The following is a 14,311-nucleotide window of genomic DNA, read 5'->3' as shown; positions in this document are numbered from 1 at the left end:
GATGAGTTGGTGCATAAAGATGTCGAAGCCAAGTTGAAGTCAATGATAAGTTACACCAACAAGGATGTGAACTCGTAGAAGCTGTGAATGCTACGTACAAAAAGAAGTCTTATGTACGTAGAAATCAACAAGTTTTTAATGAAGGAGATTTGGTGTGGGTGTAATAAGGGAAAAATGATTTCCTAACAAAAAGAAGAATAAGCTAATGGCAAGAGCTAAGGGTCCTTACAAGATTGTGGGACGTGTCAATGATAATGCTTACAAGGTGGATTTGGGGGGATATTATGGAGTTCATGCTACTTTCAATATGGGAGATCTTTCACCCTACCTTGATGATGATGGCCTTGCTGAATTGAGGTCAATTTCTTTCAAATGGGGAGGGGATGATACAGGCTTGGATGAGATAAACCATACAAGTGATGATTTCGTGCTTGCTAATGGAAACGGTGATGTGGCTAGTGACATGGCCAGATGTATTGGCATGGTGACACGGGAAAATGAGTGAATGAGGCTTGGAGGAGTTATGAATTGCACGGAGGAGTTACAAGCTACTTAATAAAGATATTTAGTCTCGTTTATTAGTTGTTTTAATAAGGTTGTTTTTAACCATTAGTTTTCTTTTAATTCCAATTTAATAAGTAGTTAAAGCATTTAAGAACATGTTGTTGGTTTTGTAACGACTGATTTGGATTTTGTAAGGCTAATATAGCCATTTCGAGGGAGAGAATAAAGAGATAACCGAAAATTCATAAATTCCGGTGTTGATTCGAATTATTGTTATAATTCACAATTTATCAGTTGATGGAATTCAAACAAATAGGTCTTAGTTTGTCTTCAGATTTACAAGCTATAAGCCTATAAGTCTAATTTATTTATCAAATTTATCCCTTTTATTATTTTCTTGTCAAACACTATCCAATTCCATACAAAACAATCCATACACATAGCAGTAATGCACTATCATCGAACACCCTGAAGATCAGATAAAATTTGATAACCATAAATTGTCTATTTGGTTTAATCAATGTTGATATTCATGTATATAAGCTTTACGAGTTGCTAGCAACAAAAAGATCCAGAAACTCAATTGTCCTTTATACATGGTCGGCTCTAGATGAAGCTATCAATGTGTACTGTCCAATTCACCAATTCTCCGAATAAATTATTGGTTTGTATGGCTAAATGGAGGTACTTTTCCAATTTAATGTTTATTTATTGCATCTCTATAAAGTAGAAGACAAGCATATTTGATCACAAGCCTTTACAATTACCTACAAAACTACAAAAGATAAAGAAAGTTATTTCTCATGCCCGATATGATAAATAAAAGCACGAGTCGAATCAAGAACATACAATTTAGAAACTTTGGTTTACAACAAATAATTTCCATATGTGTCCTTCAATAGGACATGATCTTGTGTTTTCGAATACATTATGCTTCAAACGGCTTATAACGTTCATGTTCAGGTGATCATGAATCCTGATAAATATGAAATGAGTCTAATCAGTCTATTATAACGAGAGATTTTAAGGGCGAATATTTTTCAAGAGTGTAAACGTTGGAGGTTCTTCGAGACTAGTTACAAGAAGTAGAAATAGAAAACTCGTGCCAGTAGATAAAGAGCCAAGAATGATTCATTTGCTAGTTCGTCTTAAATTATTGATTCTACTATGTGCATATGTATTATATCTGGTGGATCTTATTTAACTTCAACTAATAATCTTTTCGACTTGTTTTTGAACCCTATAATAAATATTCATATTTATGCTCTATATAAACATGGTTATAGAATTGAGAATTTTTTTTTTTCATTTTTTATTTAATAAGATCAAATGAATATCCACCCACGAATCAAAGTTTAGATCATTGGATCATTAGGATATATACTAAAACATCACAATTACAGACAACTAAAATTAATGAAAATGCTTAGGTTGTTCAAAAAGTATTTTGATGTGCGATATCAAAGTCATTATTCCGACTTGGATAATCAAAACTTAAAAATCTAGAGAGGGCAAGATAATTATAAACGTACATAAAATCCTTCTTTATTTGAATATAGTGATTCCCGATTATTTTTCAAGGTAAAAGATAACTCGTTTGACAATATAACGGCACTTTGAAAGGGTATGATGGTCAATCTAAGTATTTTTTTTTAATTATGAATATAGTTTAATTAACTTAAATTGATTAAAATAATATCAAATACCATATTAAAAATTTATTAAGGATATATATGATATTTAGATATTAGATAAAATAAATATATGATATTTTGTTGTTTCTTTTGTACATATTGAAAATTCTCACTTTTTTAAAAAGAATTAAATTACGGATTATGTACAGAATTAAATAACAAATACAAATTACGAATTATATACAACCAAAAGGATAAACCATAAAGTTCTAGGCTTCCACATGTTTTTATTAATTAACGACCATCTTTGTACTTGTAGATTAACTTTAATGCAAAGTACACATTGGTTTTTCCGAAAGAAAAAACAAAATTCCTGACTATTTGGTTTATTCATAGGTTGTGTAAATTTGCCAATCTCTTCATGCCTATATATATCATTGTATTGGTTGTGCAAACTTCCAACACACGTTAAGCCGCATCACATCTTCTATTTTATATATATATATATATATATATATATATATATATATATATATATATATATATATATATATATATATATATATATATATATATATATATAAAACATTTTAATTTTGTAAGACCGTCAGACCAAACTAAAATTAATTTTAAAATGCAAAACAAATAGAAAAATTCAAAAATTCTTTTCTTAAATATTATTTTCGGACTTCAATTAACTAAAAAAATAAAAAATAAATAAAAAAAATCCCGTTTTTTTTTGAAAAATACGTGAAATATTCCAATAGAATATTACACTGACATATTTTAAAAAATAATTTTAAAATGCAAAATAAATGAAAAAATGTAAATATTTTTTTTTAAATATTTTTTTCGGAACTTGAATTAACTAAAAAAAATAAAAATAAAAATAAATCCTTTTTTTTTTGAAAAATACGTGAAATATTCTAATAGAATATTACGCTGTGTATATTCTAAAAAATAATTTTAAAATGTAAAATAAATGGAAAATTCCAAAAAATCATTTTTTAAATATTATTTTCGGAACTTGAATTAACTAAAAAATAAAATAAAATAAAATAAAAGAATATAAAAAATAAAAAAATACGTCTCACGGTCTCACAAAATTAGGTCGTCTCACATCAACCTAACCCTCTCTCTCTTTATATATATATATATATATATATATATATATATATATATATATATATATATATATATATATATATATATATATATATATATATATATATATATATAAATAAAAGATGTGATGCGGCTTAACGTCTGTTGTAAGTTTGCACAACCAATACAATGATATATAGGCATGAAGAAATTGGCAAATTTACACAACCTATGAAAAATTTTGTTTTTTCTTTCGTGTGTGTGCGTTATATATATATATATATATATATATATATATATATATATATATATATATATATATATATATATATATATATATTCAGGTTAATTTGAGACCATTCTAATTTTGTGAGACCGTGAGACCAAATCTAAAAATAATTTTAAAATGCAAAATAAATGGAAAAATCCAAAAATTCTTTTTTTAAATATTATTTTCGGAACTTGAATTAACTAAAAATATATAAAAAATTCCGTTTTTTTTTTGAAAAGTACGTAAAATATTCTAAATAGAATATTATACTGATATATTCTAAAAAATAACTTTAAAATGCAAAATAAATAGAAAAATCCAAAAAATTCTTTTTTTAAATATTATTTTCGGAACTTGAATTAACTAAAAAAACTTAAAGGAAAAATTAAAAAAATTATATTTTTTTTAAAAAATACGTGAAATATTCTAAATAGAATATTACACTGTACATATTATAAAAATAATTTTAAAATGCAAAATAAATGGAAAAATCAAAAAAATTCTTTTTTTAAATATTATTTTCGGAACATGAATTAACTAAAAAAAATATCAAAAATATAAAAAAAATAAAAAAATGCGTCTCACGGTCTCACAAAATATAAGTGGTCTCAAATGAACCTAACCCTATATATATATATATATATATATATATATATATATATATATATATATATATATATATATATATATATATATATATATATATATATATATCGGCATAGGTTATTTTGTTTCTAATAACTATTATGTGCCAGAATGCATGGATGTGGACCATCAGATTAAATAAAATCAAAGGTTATGACCTGAGGGTTTATAATATTACAATATGGTAAAGTGTATCATATATTAACACAAATTTCAGCATAGGAACATTTTAGTTAATTGAAACAAATTTAAAAAAGGAAAAATCGAGATTTATGAGATAATTAATTATTTTGATTTAAAAAATCTGATTTTTTTCAAATTAATTCAATTTCAAACGTAATTTGTAAACATAAACCGATTTTATTCTATCAGAATATTATTTTGTTAGAATGATATTCTGTAATTATGTCAGAATGATATACAGCTATGAACATAATATTATAAACACATATGATCAAAACCACTGATTTTTAATGAATATAAATTTTATATAAGACGAAGTTTAATAGTTTGGAATAACTAATTATATTAATTCTTAAAAAATATAACTATGAATATAAAATATATTCATTCATAAAATCTCTTACAAATATATATATATATATATATATATATATATATGTATGTATGTATATATATATATATATATATATATATATATATATATATATATATCGACATTCTTGAAAGAATCATCATTCACTTTCTTGTGTCGTTTCTAGATGTCTTTTGTATGTTTGACCTCTAAGCCACTTCAAAATATGCTAGCATTCAATGAGATTGATATTTTGTGAAATTGGCATTCTGTTAGAATTGTATTGAATGAGAATGATTTTATACAAGGAGCATTTCCCATTAGGTTTTCAAGCCATTATTCAAGTCATTTCTTTCACAAATTCATTGCCAAATATTTTGTAGTGATACACTTGTAACAACTGCACATTAAGCATATAACTAATTAACTACAATTATATCATAATACATTAATAATATTCTTACAGAATAAATTATTCTTACAGAATGGTTTTGAATATTCTTAAAGAATTTGTATTATTAAGAATATACCCAACGAACAAAACATTTGAAATATAAATGTAGGAAAAGATCATGTTAACACAAAGATTTATTTTGAATGAATAACTACAAAGATGTATTTTATATCAGATGTGCATACACATATATGATTAACCTAAAAACTCAGTCTCACCTTCTAGTATAATCTGCTTCTGAGACAATCTCACAGGCCTTTAAACTGGAAAATGAAGAGGGGGAATCAAGGTCAAAAATTTGAACTTAATAGCAGCTTATAGTATAATAAAATAAAAAAAAATATTATAAAAAGGTAAACAAGGTCTCAGGAAGAGAGCTTATCAAACATCTCTTGTAGGTTTTTTATCATCTAAGTTGTATGCCGATTTAAAAATAAAATGCAACTATATTAAACTTGAATTAAGAAATCGAGTGTAGACAATCTGTAATATACTTAAATTGAATTAAAGTAAAAGAGTGATGAAGATGTTGGGTTTTGGTCATAAGACATCCTATGTGCTCATACAAACCCTAATGCTTGGATCTAGGTTTCTCTATTGTACATGCTTTGAATCCAAGACTATAAACCCTAATTCTAGTATACATATAATCATATTAACATGAAAATAAGTTTATAGTGTTACCTTGATTGTTATGTAGCAATAACAATCCCAAATCTCCTTGTATTGACTTTGGAAGGCTTAGAGTCACAAGTGTCACTCCTCTAATGGCTCACAAACACCATAAGCAAGTGGAGAAGGTATAAGGAGAGAGGTGAGAGGTTAGAATTCGTATCTAGGACCTCTTGGGAAGGGATACCCGAATTCATGGCCCTAGGGGTGTTTATATAGGTGTAGAGATAGGGTTTCAGTCATTATCCTTATCTAGTTGATTATCCATTAAGCAACCAATAAGATAATCTTTGAATCCTTATCATACTCGAATTCTAAGGGATTTACACCTCAAATTCGTTCACCATATATATAAGATAATCCTTACCTTATTTTGTAACTATCACATAATTACAATTCAGCCCCTCTAGTTTAATTAATTACATTTGATCACAAAACTAATTCTTAATTAATTATTGACCAATATTAATTAAACAAATATGATTTCTCCTTTAATATATTATTCTTATAACATATTAATAAATCATATTATCCTCTCTCTCTTTATTCATTTCTCCAATCAAGTTGCTTTGGTGAAGGCAACCCAAAAGGACCATGCACCATCGGGTCAAGTACATACCAAAATAGTTATGGACTTAGACACTAATCCAACAGTCTCCCACTTGGATAAGTCTAACAACTATTCTGCGTATGACTTCAGATCCTGATCTGCAATCGTAGCTTTCCAAAGCCGTTGTCAACTCTGATCATATCAGATACGCGTGTCCTTAGATAAGGGATCATATATATTCCTCCATTCTAGATATCGTATGAGATATGATTTCTAATCATTCTCTTTGTACTATATCTCGATTTCTGATTTATGACGACAGACTAATTGAACAAATCAAATTAGCCCTAGCCCGGCCGAGCATTTACGTATGTCATCACTAAACCATCGAGGGGCCCAAAGATATCGCTTTTATCCTACTTTGGATAAAAGGAACGGATAAACTTTGATACAATGCTTGCTTGCACTCACTCACCGAATTACACACAACAATATGTTTTATAACACCAAGTTACTGGTGCGTTTACATATTATCAATGTGCAACCGATTCGCAAGATACAACTCACACATCTCGGTTTCAAGAATATAAGATGTTATCGTCTCACCAATCACTCGTAATACAATTCATGGAGTGATCCAAGTGAGCGTGGGTTTAATCCAATGCTCAAATCATATTCATAAGCACTCATGAACGTTGCAGCAAACATTTGCTTATGTCTAATACTCTTCTAGACAATCCACACACCAATTCACGACAGTCTTCATTCATATCTACTTCCAACATATGAACGACTGTGGCCTGTTTGAATAATTCGATTATTCTTAATAAACTCAATTATTCTGGAAGTCAAAACATGCAAGGTGAAACACAAGAATAATACTAATCCCATATGGCCTCAAACCTTTGAGTATAAACAAAACACGTTTTATTTATCACCATATCGATTACTCATTATTTGTCGTTTCGGGTAATCAACTTCGCATTTGAATTCCAACACTTGTCCCATGCTCCTAGCATGCACACAATGTTTACCTATGGTTCTTACTTTTGCGAAATAGACAAATTGAACACATTTCCAATCATTCTCATTTTACAACACCAAACCCATTTTCTTAAGTGTAAGAATGTCAAATTCTTGTTACTTATAGAATATACTAGATTCTAACACTACGATCCTTTTGTAATGTCACTGCACCAAAGTCTCAAAGACTATTGCCAATGATATTACAAATTCCTCTATCGGAGATTGTTACAAGACAATTCCTTAGATATGATGTCTCTCACTCAAAGTACATTCCTTTGAACATCCTTTCGTATAAAGTTTCTAATCTATACATAGATTTTACTTCCCAACATGGACACACTTCCATATTTTCTATATGACAACTCATTCTTAATAGAATCTTATCTATTCGTAATGATGTCGATATCGTCCATCCAATATGGAAACACTTCCATAATTTCCAATACTATACTTCCAACTACTCGCAAGCGACCAATCCTCGTCGAACTTTGGATTGTCCTTTGATAGTTGTTTAATTATTTTAGTCAAAACCAATTCTAGTCCCTTTTCCCTTTAAATGCACTATACATTTGGAAAATTTTAGAATGGTCAAACATTAAAGCATTCGCAATCGATCCTATACCCGGAGCGTATGGGACACGACACATAATGTTTTATTTGCTATGTTCTCAAAACTCGAATTGCGAAGAGGAATGCCGTAATCACAATCGAAATTTTAAGAACACACTATGTACCTTTGACTAAATTTATTAACATTTCACAACCTAATCCTTTAGATTTGAAATGAAGCATAATATTCTCTCCCTTAATTATAGCAAAACAACCTTTCAACTCTTACAACTTTGCAAAGTATGACTCTTGTTTTCTATAATTAATATTTCCAACTATGCAATACGTGCCTTAATAATCATACAATCATAACATTTATACTCCCACTATCATGATGATTATTATAAAACATAACACTTATGCTCCCACTAGCTTCGACATGTATTCATAAACATCTTAACTTTCAGAAAAACAATACTTATTGAATTTCTTAAGTTCATGTTTCTAATACTTAGTGCTTTGATAATCTTTTATCAAGGCTTCTTGAACTTATACACTTTTGCCTTAGATAGTTCATATGTGTGTCTTAACAATTAAGACTAATTGCCAAACCTCACAATTCAAATTATGGAAAGGGATGCCGTAACCATGATCGAATTTGAGAATGCAATTTTACAATCACTATCTTTTAAAATATTTCTTAGTGAAAGCATTTTCTCACAATCATTTTCATGAAGGAGGAAATCTTATGACACTTAGATTTAAACGGTGTATGTGTTCCTATCCATGCGAATTTGTTAAAACCAAAGTTTACGACAAATTCAAACTCATATGGATCGAACTTTCTTAATCTTGATTTCTTGCCTTATGGTAGCACAGCTGCCCACCACGTCTTCCAAGTAGTTAAGCATCTTACCTTTTTCCTATCAATGTACCTTTCATTGATCAAGGTCCTTGCCTTTTACGCATACAAATGAGAACTCATAGGACTCACATGCATAATTAACTCGATTGGATTGGCACAGAAACAAAATAATGTCTTTACGATAGGTTGTAAACCTCAACTCGTGTGCTAGTGATGATCGATAAGGTTTATTTGATTTGTTCTTGAAACTTTTCGAGACCATTAAGACTCCCACTGACTCCTTGACATATAAGATTCTTTTGTCAATAAACATTTCTTGACAAACAAATTTTCAAGAGTTAGTGTAGCTTGTATCAAAACACTTCATAAATTGGTCATAGTTGGTCTTTGTCTTATCCAAGACATCACAACTTTCCACATTTGATGAATGTTATAAACCTTTAATACTTTTTACTCATTGTCACAATCTTAACTTTAAGACTTGTTATTGGAACAAAGTATGATTGTCTTCTTGATTTGACCATTTCATCAATCTTTGATTCCTCTTCTTGGACATACAATTGTACCAAGACTCACTTAGAGGATCAATTGAGATATGGTTCTTAATCATTAAGACCTATCATAAAGCATAAAAGCTACTCTCCCTTCTTCTTAGAATGGAGAAACTCTTATCTTTCTGCCTATTTGATTCTTCTTATTCGTTTTGCTATTGATCTAAACCCTTTAATCAATTCAAAATTACACTTAATCTTGTAAGTATAATCATATTTACTAAACCTTTAGTAAATGATGACGAATATCTTTGTTACTCTTATGGTGAACTTGATCAACACACAACTTTGTGTACTCGATCTCCTAGTCCTTCACTTGACACTTTGTCAACGAATTAGTCTAATTATCAAATATGAAATTTCTCATTCATCATGCAACCAAGTTGCATGATTCCAAGTTTCTGTCCAATTGAAACTTGGGCGATGAGAAACTCTCCCTATTTGGTAAATTCTTGACTTTTCATAACACAATAAGAAACAAATCCATTATTGCTAATAATTTTAACATCAATTTTTCATACACGCCATTGTAAGGATAAATAAATAAAATTTAAAATCAAAATTTATTTTATTGCGGAAAAATTTGTCCTTCACAATGCAACTCATTGAAAAACTTATGCGAATACATCTTTCTTAGCAATCTAATTCTAACTCTAAGTAGTAGCTCAAGAATCTAATCTTCGAGAAACGCAATCGAAATCCATTGCTTCACGGTTAGATTCTGCTCACTTCTTCCCTTAAGCTTCTTTTCTTTTCTTTGATCCTTCTAAACATCAATTGTAATCTTATCACATTATGTATTCAGAACCTAGAATGAAGCTTAAAAGAGTTAGTCAATGGATTTTACCTAAATTAGAGCCATACGTTTCGACTCTCCCATCTCTTAGATCTCTTAGGTAAATAGGGCAGCTTCGTCTCTAATGCCCCTTCTCTTGGCAATAAAAGCAAATTGACTCCTTTTGGAACAACACATGGAACTACTTCAGACATCGCCTTTCTCTTATGATCAAACTTTTCGATCATTGCATGTCTTTCATTGCCATTGTCTATATCCACAGAGGTCTCGAAGGCAGATTCACCAATCAACTTTGCTTTTCTATTGCGCCAAACCATTGCTGATTCAGCAACAATAAGCATATAGGTGAGATTTATAAGGGTCACGTCGCGGTTCATCATATAGTACTCTCTTACGAACTCACTATATGAGTTAGGAAGTGATTGAAGAACCCAATCAACAGCCATCTCTTCACCGACAATGGATCCTATCATTCTTAGTCTATCAATGTGCGACTTCATCCCTAGGACGTGTGCACACACCGACTTTCCTTCTTTATGTTTACTTGCCAAAAGGGTTTGAGTGATATTGAACTTTTCAATTTTACAATCTTGTGGATTAGGGAGAATAATTGGAGGAGGAGGAGGAAGTGAAGCATGATTTCTTGTTCCTCGATCGAATCGTGGAATATCATCTTCATGTGGAATGCTTGTTCCACGGGATTTGAGAAGACCATAGTTGTCGAACTTTGACATCGGGAGAAAAACGAATTCAAGTTAGTTGATTGATTGAGTCCTTGGTAAATCACCCAAATGAAATTCCAAGGCTAGGACCCAACACAATATCCTACAACTCGGGAGAGGGATGCCGTAACCCAAATGCAGAACATTTGAAGGTAAGTGAATGACGATTCACTAATTTCCACCATGAAAAACGAAAAAGAAATTTAAGTTTTAAATCTATGAAAACTCCTAGATCCTTTGAGATTCATTGAACATTTCAATGGCATGTTTAAATCTCGATATGCCCCTCTTGTTTGTGACTGGGATGCCGAGGATCACAAAGCGGGTGTGAATAACCATGCAAACTACATGGTGCCCTCACATGTTACAATCACCTATTCGATGTGCTGGTAAACCACACACGCTCCACCGAACTATGACAAACATTGAGTCACCCTTTGCTACCTTTGCTTAGAACCATTTAGTGTGCCGGTAAACCACACACGCTCCACTAACGTCTTCGCAATGGCACAAAGTGTAATTTCATGGAATTGCATCAATTCACTTTTGCCTAAGTAACTAAGATTGGGAATTTGAAAAACATTTAGTTACTTTGTATTTCCTTATACTTATAATGGAAGGTTTCGTCCTATCCTACCCGTTCGGCTAACGACCCTCCACTAGTCAAGAGTGCGGTGGGTAAGAGTGGATACCCATTCAATCGCCATTTTATAGGCAATTTCCTTAAACACCCTTTATAGACCAGCTTTGTGAATGAGGCCTACTAACGGTAAGACTGACTTTTACTCATACATATATATAATGTTATACTTTTAATGTTATATATAGTATAGGGTGTATTTTACACTTTTAAAATACTATATGGTTAACTTTAACAATTACACTGTTAATTCAATTAAAAGGTTAACCTAAACTTTTATGGATTTATTAAATCTCCTTTAATTATACACCTTAATTAATTAATAAAGCCATAAGGGTGTGATTTGAACTTTTTCAAAACGATACAAGAGTTTTAGAATTTAACATTTCTAATTAACCTTTTAATCAACCTTTAAATTCCAAAACTTGAGGGCAAGTTTTGAAACATTTCAAACCATAAGGGTTTAGAATTTAAATATGCATCAAAATTAAACTATTCAATCAAAATTTAAATTCCAGAACTTGAGGGCAAGTTTTGAAACCTTTTTCAAAACATTAGGGTTTTAACTATTTAAATTTCAAAACAACAAAACTTTTGGGGTTCAAATTTAAACTATAAAACCTAAAGGGATAAATTGAAACTATTTCACAAGATAATTCAAATCTAAATTACAAATAATCAAACTTTATCTAATAAAACAAGTGATTATCTAAAATTTGACAATTATCTTCTATTTAGGTAAGGATAATCACATAATAATGAAAAAATTCGGATTTTATCACAAAAACGAGTTTATGGTAATTATCCAAAACCAAAACAGGAAGAAAATCGCGAAAACGAGCTGTCAGACACTTTGACTCGTCGAGTCTGGGCTTGGACTCGTCGAGTTCAGCTGACTCGGCGAGTTCACCAAGTGACTCGGCGAGTCAAACCTTCAAAACTCAAAAAAATCGATTTTCAGTGCTTATTACGATCAAATATGCATCAATACAATTGAAACCAATCTAGGCTCTGATACCACTGTTGGGTTTTGGTCATAAGACATTCTATGTGCTCATACAAACCCTAATGCTTGGATCTAGGTTTCTCTATTGTACATGCTTTGAATCCAAGACTATAAACCCTAATTCTAGTATACATATAATCATATTAACATGAAAATAAGTTTATAGTGTTACCTTGATTGTTATGTAGCAATAACAATCCCAAATCTCCTTGTATTGACTTTGGAAGGCTTAGAGTCACAAGTGTCACTCCTCTAATGGCTCACAAACACCATAAGCAAGTGGAGAAGGTATAAGGAGAGAGGTGAGAGGTTAGAATTTGTATCTAGGACCTCTTGGGAAGGGATACCCGAATTCATGGCCCTAGGGGTGTTTATATAGGTGTAGAGATAGGGTTTCAGTCATTATCCTTATCTAGTTGATTATCCATTAAGCAACCAATAAGATAATCCTTGAATCCTTATCATACTCGAATTCTAAGGGATTTACACCTCAAATTCATTCACCATATATATAAGATAATCCTTACCTTATTTTGTAACTATCACATAATTACAATTCAGCCCCTCTAGTTTAATTAATTACATTTGATCACAAAACTAATTCTTAATTAATTATTGACCAATATTAATTAAACAAATATGATTTCTCCTTTAATATATTATTCTTATAACATATTAATAAATCATATTATCCTCTCTCTCTTTATTCATTTCTCCAATCAAGTTGCTTTGGTGAAGGCAACCCAAAAGGACCATGCACCATCGGGTCAAGTACATACCAAAATAGTTATGGACTTAGACACTAATCCAACAGAAGAGTCAATGGAAATGGACAAAAAATTTCATTCAGCCATTTTAGCGAACAGTTGGCGGGCAAGGATTAAGGATTGCTACACAAAGAATGAAAGAAAAAAAATGGAAATACCAATAATCTACCAGAATAAGAAAAACGTATGGACTGTAATCGATGCTCTTGTAAAATTGATATGTTAGATGAAGCTTATATGTTGCAAAATTGATAGTTTAGACTTTGGTTGTAGTTGGATCAAGAATCAAAAATTGCACCACATAACAAAAAATCTGCATCGATTTATGAAACATCTGAAAGTGGAGTGGATGTGCATCTTACAGGGGATGGCCCATTGATCAACCTTGCGGTCGTTCTCAACCATCGGCCTCCTTCTCGATCAGATGAGGATCGAAGTCCTTTTCCCCTAATGATTCAGCCTTGTGCTTTCCTTCGTGTATCTTTCATCGCCTCATTATGTGCTTTTCGCTTTTTCCAGATCAAACAAAAAACGGGCTGGAAAAATGTATGATATGAGAGGCTAGGGTTAAATAGTTGGTCAAATAGATTTTTATGGTAATTTCCATGAATTAAGGGATTTTATTTTAATTATCATGCTAAAGTTACATAATTACCCTTATTACAATTTTTAATTATTTAATTATTCCTAAATTCCTATTGGTGCATTCATGCACACAATAGTTGCTAGAAACCTTTGAACCTATATATATATATATATATATATATATATATATATATATATATATATATGAATGATCATTTGAGAACTTATATATCCCTGAGAACCCGAGAACTAAATAAGGACCATCATATCAAAATAATACAAGGTTGAGATGTTTTATGACAGTTTTGTAAATAATTAAAAGAAAATGGCGTGGAGGTATACGATTGAAATAATTTATTGGGCATTTTAGGGATATGATAATTCATATCCCCCTGATAACACTAAATCGTCAATCCCTATCTTTATACCTCTCTC

This window comes from Lactuca saligna, chromosome 6 (assembly GCF_052625555.1).
Source record: "Lactuca saligna cultivar CGN05327 chromosome 6, ASM5262555v1, whole genome shotgun sequence".
In the NCBI taxonomy this organism is placed as follows: Eukaryota; Viridiplantae; Streptophyta; class Magnoliopsida; order Asterales; family Asteraceae; genus Lactuca; species Lactuca saligna.
This window is presented reverse-complemented; position numbering follows the sequence as displayed.